Source organism: Cherax quadricarinatus, chromosome 27, assembly GCF_038502225.1.
Source record: "Cherax quadricarinatus isolate ZL_2023a chromosome 27, ASM3850222v1, whole genome shotgun sequence".
Taxonomy (NCBI): Eukaryota; Metazoa; Arthropoda; class Malacostraca; order Decapoda; family Parastacidae; genus Cherax; species Cherax quadricarinatus.
The window spans coordinates 35150397-35162418 of NC_091318.1; positions in this window are offsets into that span (position 1 = coordinate 35150397).

The following is a 12022-nucleotide window of genomic DNA, read 5'->3' on the forward strand; positions in this document are numbered from 1 at the left end:
TATGCCCAGACTTGCCTCGCTCTCACTCACACAGCGGCCTGGCAGCAAGGAACAACGCCTCTCAGCTCTCTCTCGTGAGCATGGCCCTGCCCGGGCCATGGGCACAAACACACAAGCCTGTGTAACCCACCACTACTTGTCAATAAACTAAGAAGCCTCCGAAGAAGTTTATCATTCACAACCCGCTACAGCTACCAAAATAAACCCCGTTATAATGCCCACACAGCAGCCAGGTACTATGCCCACTGTTGCGGCCCCTGCCAAACTAGCGGTTAAATAGTTAACCTGCCGGCCGGCAGTACCACTGGGTGCGTCATCAAACCCAATGTGGGGGCTGCTGAGCCGGCCTTAGAGCAGTAAGAGCCTGAGTGCCTCACGGTACACACCTAAGCAGTAGGTACCTGACCACCGAAGGGTACACGTCTACTGGCTTTAGTAACAGTATGTACCAGAGCGCCTCGCTGTACACACCTAAGCAGTAGGTACCTGACCACCGAAGGGTACACGTCTACTGGCTTTAGTAACAGTATGTACCAGAGCGCCTCGCTGTACACACCTAAGCAGTAGGTACCTGACCACCGAAGGGTACACGTCTACTGGCTTTAGAAATATTATGTACCTGAGCGCCTCGCTGTACACACCTAAGCAGTAGGTACCTGACCACCGAAGGGTACACGTCTACTGGCTTTAGAAATATTATGTACCTGAGCGCCTCGCTGTACACACCTAAGCAGTAGGTACCTGACCACCGAAGGGTACACGTCTACTGGCTTCAACATTAAGTACCTGAACTCCTCAGGGTACACGTCTATGCAGTAGGTACCTGACCACCGAATCGTACCTATCTACTGGCGTTAGAAGAACCGCTCACCGCAGCTCACTGAGTCTGTTGGCCTCAGTTACTTGACGGCCGCATTCAGTGAGCTTGCAGCATGGTGTTCGGCTAGCGGTGTGTCAACCGCCTTTGGAGAGGATTTACTGGACTACTGGTGATGTCTGTGGACTCACCGTCTACGTTGATCAACTGTGGGCCGGAGTCGTCAGATGCTGTTTAGTGGGACATTACATGAAGAAAAGGTTGGAGTGTTACACTGAACTGGGCCAGGACCGTAGTGTGACACTGAGGGACGTACGATGGAGTGGAACACTGAGATATGCACAGGACCGTAGTGGAACACTGAGATGAAAAGGGTGTCGTGGGACACTGAAGATGGCCTGGTTGTAGTGTACACTGAACAGTGTCGTGTGACTGACTTCGTGTCGTGAGAGGCAGTTGATTGTAATTTATTATTATAAAAATGTTATTTATAATTTATTGTTTTAGCATAGAGATATATATATATAGTGACAGTAGTGTCAAGAGTTGTACCCTGTGTAGGGTTATTAATTATATTTTAGTAAAATGCTGATTATAATTTATTATAGTAAAATGTACATATTATTATTATATCATAGTTCAAATACCTCTAGACCAAAGATAGTTGATTTTTATATATTAAAGATTAATTTATATTAATGTGTGTATTTATGTATCCCGAACTCTTTATTACAAAAGGAGTAAATCTTACCATCTTCATTTAAAAATTACTTTTTTTGTAATACCCACACAGCAGCCACGTACTATGCCAACAGAGCAGCCAGGTACTATGTCCACAGAGCAGACAGGTACTTTGCCCACACAGCAGCCAGGTAATATGTCCACTCAGCAGCCAGGTACTATGTCCACACAGCATACAGGTACTATGCCCACACAGCAGCCAGATACTATGTCCACAGAGCAGACAGGTACTTTGCCCACACAGCAGCCAGGTACTATGTCCACACAGCAGCCAGGTACTATGTCCACACAGCAGACAGGTACTATGCCCACACAGCAGCCAGGTACTATGTCCACACAGCAGCCAGGTACCTTGTCCACACAGCAGCCAGGTACTATGCCCACACAGCAGCCAGGTACTATGCCCACACAGCAGCCAGGTACTATACCCACACAGCAGCCAGGTACCTTGCCCACACAGCAGCCAGGTACTACGCCCACACAGCATCCAGGTGCCTTGCCCACACAGCAGCCACATACTATGCCCTCACAGCAGACAGGTACTATGCTCACACAGCAGCGAGGTACTATGCCCACACAGCAACCAGGTACCTTGCCCACACAGCAGCCAGGTACCTTGCACACACAGCAGCCACGTACCATGCCCACACAACAGCCAGGAACTATGCCCACACAGCAGCCAGGTAATATGCCCACATATCAGCCAGGTACCTTGCCCACACAGCAGCCAGGTACTATGCCCACACAGCAGCCAGGTACTATGCCAGCACAGCAGCAAGGGACGTTGCCCACACAGCAGCCAGGTATTATGCCCACACAGCAGCCAGGTACCTTGCCCACACAGCAGCCAGGTACAATGCCCACACAGCAGCCAGGTACTATGCCTACACAGCAGCCACGTACTATGCCAACACAGCTGCCAGGTACCTTGCCCACACAGCAGCCAGGTACTATGTCCACAGAGCAGACAGGTACTACGCCCACACAGCAGCCAGCTACAATGTCCACACAGCAGACCGGTACTTTGCCCACACAGCAGCCAGGTACTATGCCCACACAGCAGCCAGATACTATGTCCAAACAGGAGCCAGGTACTATGCCCAAACAGCAGCCAGGTATTATGCCAACACAGCAGCCAGGTACTATGTCCACACAGCAGCCAGGTACTATGCCCACACAGCAGCCAGGAACTATGCCCACACAACAGCCACGTACTATGCCAACACAGCAGCCAGGTATTATGCCCACACAGCAGCCAGGTACCTTGCCCACAGAGCAGCCAGGTCTTATGCCCACACAGCAGCCCGGTACTATGCCCACACAGCAGCCACGTACTATGCCAACACAGCAGCCAGTTACCTTGCCCACACAGCAGACAGGTACTACGCCCAAACAGCAGCCAGGTACAATGTCCACACAACAGACAGGTACCTTGCCCACACAGCAGCCAGGTACTATGCCCACACAACAGCCAGGTACTATGCCCACACAGCAGCCAGGTACCTTGCCCACACAGCAGTCAAGTACTATGCCCACACAGCAGCCAGGTACTTTTCCTACACAGCAGCCACGAACTATGCCCACACAGCAGCCAGGTACTATGCCCACAGAGCAGCCAGGTATCTTGCCCACACAGCAGCCAGGTACCTTGCCCACACAGCGGCCACGTACTATGCCCACACAGCAGCCAGGTACTATGCCCACACAGCAGCCAGGTGCTATGCCCACACAACAGCCAGGTACTATGCCCACACAGCAGCCAGGTACCTTGCCCTCACAACAGCCAAGTACTACGGACACACAGCAGCCAGGTACCTTGCCCACACAGCAGCCACGTACTATGCCAACACAGCAGCCACGTACTATGCCAACACAGCAGCCAGATACCATGCCCACACAGCAGCCAGGTACTATGTCCAAACAGCAGCCAGGTACTATGCCCAAACAGCAGCCAGGTACTATGCCAACACAGCAGCCAGGTACTATGTCCACACAGCAGCCAGGTACTATGTCCACGCAGCAGCCAGGAACTATGGCCACACAGCAGCTAGGTACTATGCCCACACTGCAGCCAGATACTGTGTCCACACAGCAGCCAGGTACTATGCCCATTCAGCAGCCAGGTACTATGCCCATATAGCAGCCAGGTACTATGCCCACTGAGCAGCCAGGTACTATGCCCACTCAGCAGACAGGTACTATGCCCACACAGCAGCCAGGTACTATGCCCGCTCAGCAGCCAGGTACTATGCCCACACAGCAGCCAGGTACTATGCCCATTCAGCAGCCAGGTACTATGCCCATATAGCAGCCAGGTACTATGCCCACTGAGCAGCCAGGTACTATGCCCACTCAGCAGACAGGTACTATGCCCACACAGCAGCCAGGTACTATGCCCGCTCAGCAGCCAGGTACTATGCCCACACAGCAGCCAGGTACCTTACCCACACAGCAGCCAGGAACCTTGCCCACACAGCAGCCACGTACTATGCCCACACAGCAGCCAGGTACTATGCCCACTCAGCAGCCAGGTACTATGCCCACACAGCAGCCAGGTACCTTGCCTACACAGCAGCCAGGTACTATGCCCACACAGCAGCCAGGTACCTTGCCCACACATCAGCCAGGTACTATGCCCACACTGCAGCCAGGTACCTTGCCCACACAGCAGCCAAGTACTATGCCAACACAGCAGCCAGGTACTATGCCCACACAGCAGCCAGGTACTATGTTCACACAGCAGCCAGGTACTATCCCCACACAGCAGCCAGGTAATATGCCAACACAGCAGACAGGTACTATGTCCACACAGCAGCCAGGTACTATGTCCACGCAGCAGCCAGGTACTATGCACACACAGCAGCCAGGTACTATGCTCACACAGCAGCCAGATACTATGCCCAGTCAGCAGCCAGGTACTATGCCCACACAGCAGCCAGGTACTATGCCCACTCAGCAGCCAGGTACTATGCCCACTCAGCAGCCAGGTACTAAGCCCACACAGCAGTCAGGTACTATGCTCGCTCAGCAGCCATGTACTGTGCCCGCTCAGCAGCCAGGTACTATGCCCACACAGCAGCCACGTACTATACCCACACAGCAGCCAGGTACTATGTCCACTTAACTGCCAGGTACTAAGCCCACACAGCAGCCAGGTACTATGCCCACCCAGCAGCCAGATACTATGCCCACTCAGCAGCCAGGTACTATGCCCACACAGCAGCCAGGTACTATGCCCACTCAGCAGCCAGGTACTATGCCCACTCAGCAGCCAGGTACTATACCAACACCGCAGCCAGGTAGTATACCCACACAGCAGCCAGGTGCTATACCAACTCAACATCCAGGTACTATACCCACACAGCAGCCAGGTACTATGCCCACACAGCCAGGTACTATACCCACACAGCAGCCAGGTACTGTAACAACACAGCAGCCAGGTACTATTCCAACACAACAGCTAGGTACTATGCCCACACAGTAGCCAGGTGCTATGCCCACACAGCAGCCAGATACTATGCCCACTCAGCAGCCAGGTACTATGCCCACTCAGCAGCCAAGGACTATGCCCAGTAGCAGCCAGATACGGTGCAAACACTGCAGCCACATACAGTGGAAGCACATCAGGCAGATACGGTGCAAACACAGCAGCCAGATACGGTGTAAACACAGCAGCCAGATACGGTGCAAACACAACAACCAGATACTGTGCAAACACAAAAGCCAGATACGGTGCAAACACAGCAATCAAATACGGTGTAAACACAGTAGCCAGATACGGTGCAAACACAGCAGGCAGATACGGTGCAAACACAGCAGCCAGATACGGTGCAAACACAGCAGCCAGATACTGTGCAAACACAGCAGCCAGATACGGTGCAAACACAACAGCCAGATGCTGTACAAACACAGCAGCCAGATACGGTGCAAACACAGCAGCCAGGTACGGTGCAAACACAGCAGCCAGATACGGTGCAAACACAGCAGCCAGATACTGTGCAAACACAGCAGCCAGATACTGTGCAAACACAGCAGCCAGATACGGTGCAAACACAGCAGCTAGATACGGTGCAAACACAGCAGCCAGATGATGTGCAAACACAGCCGCTAGATACGGTGCAAACACAGCAGCCAGATACGGTGCAAACACAGCAGCTAGATACGTTGCAAACAAGCAGCCAGATACGGTGCAAACACAGCAGCCAGATACGGTGCAAACACAGCAGCCAGATACGGTGCAAACACAACAGCCAGATACGGTGCAAACACAGCAGCCAGATGATGTACAAACACAGCAGCTAGATACGGTGCAAACACAGCAGCCAGATACGGTGCAAACACAGCAGCTAGATACGGTGCAAACACAGCAGCCAGATACGGTGCAAACACAGCAGCTAGATACGATGCAAACACAGCAGCCAGATACGGTGCAAACACAGCAGCCAGATACGGTGCAAACACAGCAGCCAGATACGGTGCAAACACAGCAGCCAGATACGGTGCAAACACAACAGCCAGATACGGTGCAAACACAGCAGCCAGATGATGTACAAACACAGCAGCTAGATACGGTGCAAACACAGCAGCCAGATACGGTGCAAACACAGCAGCTAGATACGGTGCAAACACAGCAGCCAGATACGGTGCAAACACAGCAGCTAGATACGATGCAAACACAGCAGCCAGATACGGTGCAAACACAGCAGCCAGATACGGTGCAAACACAGCAGCCAGATACTGTACAAACACAGCAGCCAGATATTGTACAAACACAGCAGCCAGATACTGTACAAACACAGCAGCCAGATACTGTACAAACACAGCAGCCAGATACGGTGCAAACACAGCAGCCAGATACGGTGCAAACACAGCAGCCAGATACTGTACAAACACAGCAGCCAGATATTGTACAAACACAGCAGCCAGATACTGTACAAACACAGCAGCCAGATACTGTACGAACACAGCAGCCAGATACTGTACAAACACAGCAGCCAGATACTGTACGAACACAGCAGCCAGATACTGTACAAACACAGCAGCCAGATACTGTACGAACACAGCAGCCAGATACTGTACAAACACAGCAGCCAGATACTGTACGAACACAGCAGCCAGATACTGTACAAACACAGCAGCCAGATACGGTGCAAACACAGCAGCCAGATACGGTGCAAACACAGCAGCCAGATACGGTGCAAACACAGCAGCCAGATACTGTACAAACACAGCAGGTTTTAATAATAACATTATGTACACATCACTCAGAGTAATATTTCAAGTTTCATGTGACAGAAAATTACGCTTAGCTGGATGTGTTTTGTTATTTTTTAATATAAAAATACGAAATGGCATAGATTCATGTTTTATATTTTGTAAATGCTTAGCAACAAGAACCAGGAGGTATAACACCTTTTAGGAGTTAGAAGGAGATGTGAGTGTGGTGGAGATACGTGAGGCTGTGGGTAAAATGAAATGAAAAAAATGTAGCTGAAATTGATGGAATCAAAACAGAAGTGTTTGGAGATGGTGGGAATATAGTTTTGGAGTGATTGATGTTTTTGCTCACTAAATGTACGAAAGAGAGGAAGGTACCTAAGGCCTGGCAGAGGGCGCGCATATATCCTTTGTATAAAGGAAATGGGGACCAAAGGGAATGTAGGAATTATAGGAAAATGAGACTGTTGAGTATAACTGGTATGTTAGAGTTATTGTTGAAAGAATTAAGAGTAAGACGGAGAGCAAGTTCTCAGATGAGCAAGGAAGCTTCAGGAAGGGTAGACCAAGAGTTTACAGTGAAGCTTATAAGTAAATAATATTTGGGTAAGGGTAAGGAAGTCTCGATTACATTTATGAATTTAGAAAAGACATACGATAGGGTGGAGATGGGAGCAATGTGGCAGAGACTTAAGTATGCGTTTATTTAACATATTTGTAGATGCGGTTGTAAAAGAAGTGAATGTCAGGATTAAATATATAGAATATAATACGAAGTTGGACTTGTCACAGTTACTTTTTGTCGATGATACAGTTGTTTAGGAGGATTCTGAAGAGAAATTGCAAAGGTTAGTGGACGAATTTGTGAAGCAATGTAATACAAGGAAATAATAGTGAATATAGAAAAGAACAAGCTGAGCAGGGTAACAAAAAAATTCCGTAAAGAAATATAGAATATCAGTCTGAAAGGAGGGAATATAGAGGAAGTGAACGTGTTTAGATATTTGGGAGGGAACTTATGGACGAGCGGGTCTATGAAAGACGAGGTGAACCAGAGAATGATTAGTGGACAAAAAGAACATTATCGATGGAGGCAAAAAGTTGAATGTATGAGAGTATAGTTGTACCAACTCTCTTATCGGTGTGAAGCATGGGTTGTGAATGTTGCAGCGAGTAGGTTGGAGGCAGTGTAGATGTCGTGTCTGAGGGCAATATGTGGTGTAAATATTATGCAGAGAATTCGTAGTTTGGAGATTAGAAAGTGCTGGCTTACTAAAAGTATTATTCAGAGAGCTGAGGAAGGGTTGTTGAGATGGTGTGAACATTTAGAGAGGATGGAGCAAAATAGGATGACTTGGAGGGTCACCCTAGAAAAGGTTGGAGGGAGATGATATATAAGGTTTAGTATGAGAAGGGCTTAGACATCAAGCAGGCGTGCATGAGTGTGTGAGATAGGAGTGGAAGCAAGTGGTTTTTATGACTTGACGTGTTGTTGGAGTGTGAGCAAGTTAACATTTTTGAAGGGAGTCAGAGAAATCAGCTAGCAGGACTTGAGCCCTGAAGGTAAGAAATACACTGCATATACTGTGAATGAGGGATGGGGATATTTGCCGTTTGGAGGGGAATCTGAACTATAATATAGGTGCACCTCTGGCAAGACAGTGATGGAATGAATGATGGTGAAAGTGTTTCTTTTTTCGGGTCACCCGACCACGATGGGAGACGGCCGATGTATTAAAAAAATCTCCAATAAAACCCGGGGTAACAGAGATTATACATAGAAGACAGAGGAAAAACGAGGAAAAAGTTGAGTGGGGAAGAGAGAGAAATTTAGATGACATTCTATATCTATGAATATACATTAATGCAACAATGCAGAATCATTCTACACCTAAAATTACATACTGGAGCTAGCCTTGGTACAATCAGTGGGAACATCATGAAATACAATCGCTGGTTGATGGTGTGTGGACTAGTGAGTATTGTTGGGTCACTTAACTCCTCAGTTCCCTGATTGCTTAAGATAATATAGGATTTTGTCCGTATTTTTACAACCGGGGACTTAGGCGCCCAGGACCTCGATGACGCACATCGAGCCATCGAGGTAATGTCTGTTGTATTTCCACTCAGGTCCTTAAATCTTGTCACCCAAGATGCGACCAACACTAGTCGATTAATACTCACGTACCTACTTACTGGGTGAACGGGGACAGAAGGTGTAAGGAAACAAGCCCAATTATTTCCACCCTTGCCGGGGATCGAACCACAAACACTCATTGTGTGAAGCGAGAGCGTTGCCTACCAGGCAGCTGTTAAGCTGTTTATTTCATATTTTTGCTGTTGTTATTGTTGGATTGTTTCCCTAAAAACATTAAGTCAAACTAGCAAGCTATTTTATCACTCTTTTTCACAGTTGCAAGGAAAGTTAAAAGTTAAATCTCAGGCAAGTAACCATCTCAGCCACACAGTACACTGAGCAGCAGTACATTACGTAAATATCAGAAGAAATGGATAGCGATACCAACAGCGCCCCTGGGAATATCAATAATAAATCCATATCAGGTATATGCGAACACAACTGGGGAGGTTCGAATGTAAACAGTGAAGAGAACAGGTGGTTTGGGTTCAGTCCTTGACAGAAATGCTACACTGTAAACAGGGGAGAATCGTCAAGAAACTCAGACCTTGGCACTCGTTCCCGGAACAAAATAAAATGAAACCGATGCTATAAGAATGAACGAGGTAAACTATTAAATCATACATCAACGGAAAACAGTCATGCAAGACCAGTTGAACTCACAAATAGTAGAGAAACTATCAGCCATTCAGATGACACTATTACAAGAGCAATCGTAATAGTCACTCCAGGAGGCCTGGTATGGGAGCGGACAGAGGGGGCGATGACCCATGGAAACGTGTCAAGGTAAGTTCACGGTAGCATTATTCGGGATTGTTTCTCAGTGATGCTGGACTGGTCAAGGCAGCACCCTGGGCAGAGAAGGTCCCGTGATCAACCAAGTTGTTATGGTCAGTAGTGACCAGAGGCAAAACTCGGTGGATGACTAGACCTAGCTTGAAGAATACCTCACAGATCACAGCCAAATCCATATGAGTAGTTGCTAGATTCTGAGGTCCCCCCATTGCGTCCTTTGTTAGCGGGGAGAGAGAACATGAGGCCCCGGGAATGGTCGATGGCTCGACTCACGAAATCGTAATGACACGATTGCAAACAAACCATACCCGGGGCGAGGATAAAACCCGCGATCAGAGAGTCTCAAAACTCCAGACCGTCGCGTTAGCCACTGGCTAACGTGACGGTCTGGAGTTTTGAGACTGATCGCGGGTTCTATCCCCACCCGTGGTATGGAATGGTTAATGCTGCACTCCCGTAGCTTAGTGTAATCAGTCACGATACGGCACCTTACAGACCAAATTCTGCCATCACAGCCTGGCTGACCAGATACCTCCTGCGCGATCTGTTGGCAAAAGAGAGAAAGAAAGAAGGGACAGAGGAGATGAAAGGAGAGACAGGGTAGGGGTCAAAATAGAATACCTAAGGCTGCCGATCTGCACACGGAGGAAATCAATCAGTCACTTGGAATGAATTTGCAGACTTCCAGTAGAAATTCCTGCACGTCAGATTACCTGGACATGATTCACAGTTTTATTCCACCCCTGGCAGCCTGCTTTGATCACAAACTTCTTTGATCAATTAGGCTGTTGTTGTTTGGACTGGCGTCGAGGAATTATTGCCTTAATTTACAATATCCGTGTTTATGACCCGCGGCAAATAATTAAAGCGGAACAGTACATAGAAAAATATCGCATTATTATTATTATTATTATTATTATTATTATTATTATTATTATTATTATTATTATTATTATTATTATTATTATTATTATTATTGTTGTTGTTATTATAAAGTATCTTCTTTCCACTGATGAAGAATAATGTGACTCTTCACGAGGATGTAATATATACAGGAGTATTATAGGAGTCGCAGAGATATAATAGTATATCATGAAATCGAGAGAATATATACAGGAAAAACAAACACATTTAATATACGGGAGTACCAGAGTTATAATACGGGGGTACCAGAGTTATAATACGGGGGTACCAGAGATATAATACGGGGGTACCAGAGTTATAATACGGGGGTACCAGAGTTATAATACGGGGGTACCAGAGATATAATACGGGGGTACCAGAGTTATAATACGGGGGTACCAGGGATATAATACGGGGATACCAGAGATATAATACGGGGATACCAGAGATATAATACGGGGGTACCAGAGATATAATACGGGGGTATCAGAGTTATAATACGGGGGTACCAGAGATATAATACGGGGATACCAGAGATATAATACGATAATACCAGTGATAAAATACGGGAGTTCCAGAAACATAACACAAGAGTGCCAGAGACATAACACGGGAGAGCCAGAGATATAACACGGGAGTGCCAGAGACATAGCACAAGAGTGTCAGAGACATAACACAAGAGTGAGTGCCAGAAACATAGCACAAGAGTGTCAGAGACAATACAGAAGCACCAGACTTGATACAGTATAACCAGAGACAATACAGAACTGGAGAAAATACACTAGAGCACTGGAGACCTCCACACTGTTTCCAGATGACGGTTGTAGAGGGTGCTTCACACGGGAGAGTGAGAGGGACAGGTAGTCAATGACATACCTGTCACCGATAGCATTATTCTGCATTTGAGTCTATTTTTCCATTTTGTCAGTATTTTATACCATTTTATCTTCCTGTTAGTATCATGTGGGAGTAGACCCTTACAGCCGTAACCTTGTCTCCTTGCTCCTCTCGTAACACTGACTGGCCGCCCACAGTACCCATATGTGAGGGGGTCTTTGAATACTGCTAGGTCAGCACAATATGAGTTCAGACAGTGACTCAGGCAGAGACGGTTTGTCGTGAGTCAACTACTGGTACAGTGGTTACTGGTAACTGGTTACTACTACTGAGATTAGTGCTGCCGACCGCAGTCCAACGTATGCACTACAACCCGATTATTCAAAAACTGTTTTGAGGAATCTTTCGAGTACTGTGTTGAAGACAGCTGGGGTTCGTTGGTGAGCCCGCTTATGTATGGAGGGAGGGCGTTGAAGAGTCGCAGTCCCTTAACACTTATTGAGTTCTCTCAATGTAGTCATCGCTTCCCTGCTTTTCATTGGAGGCAACCTGCACCATCTCCAAAGCCTTTCTGT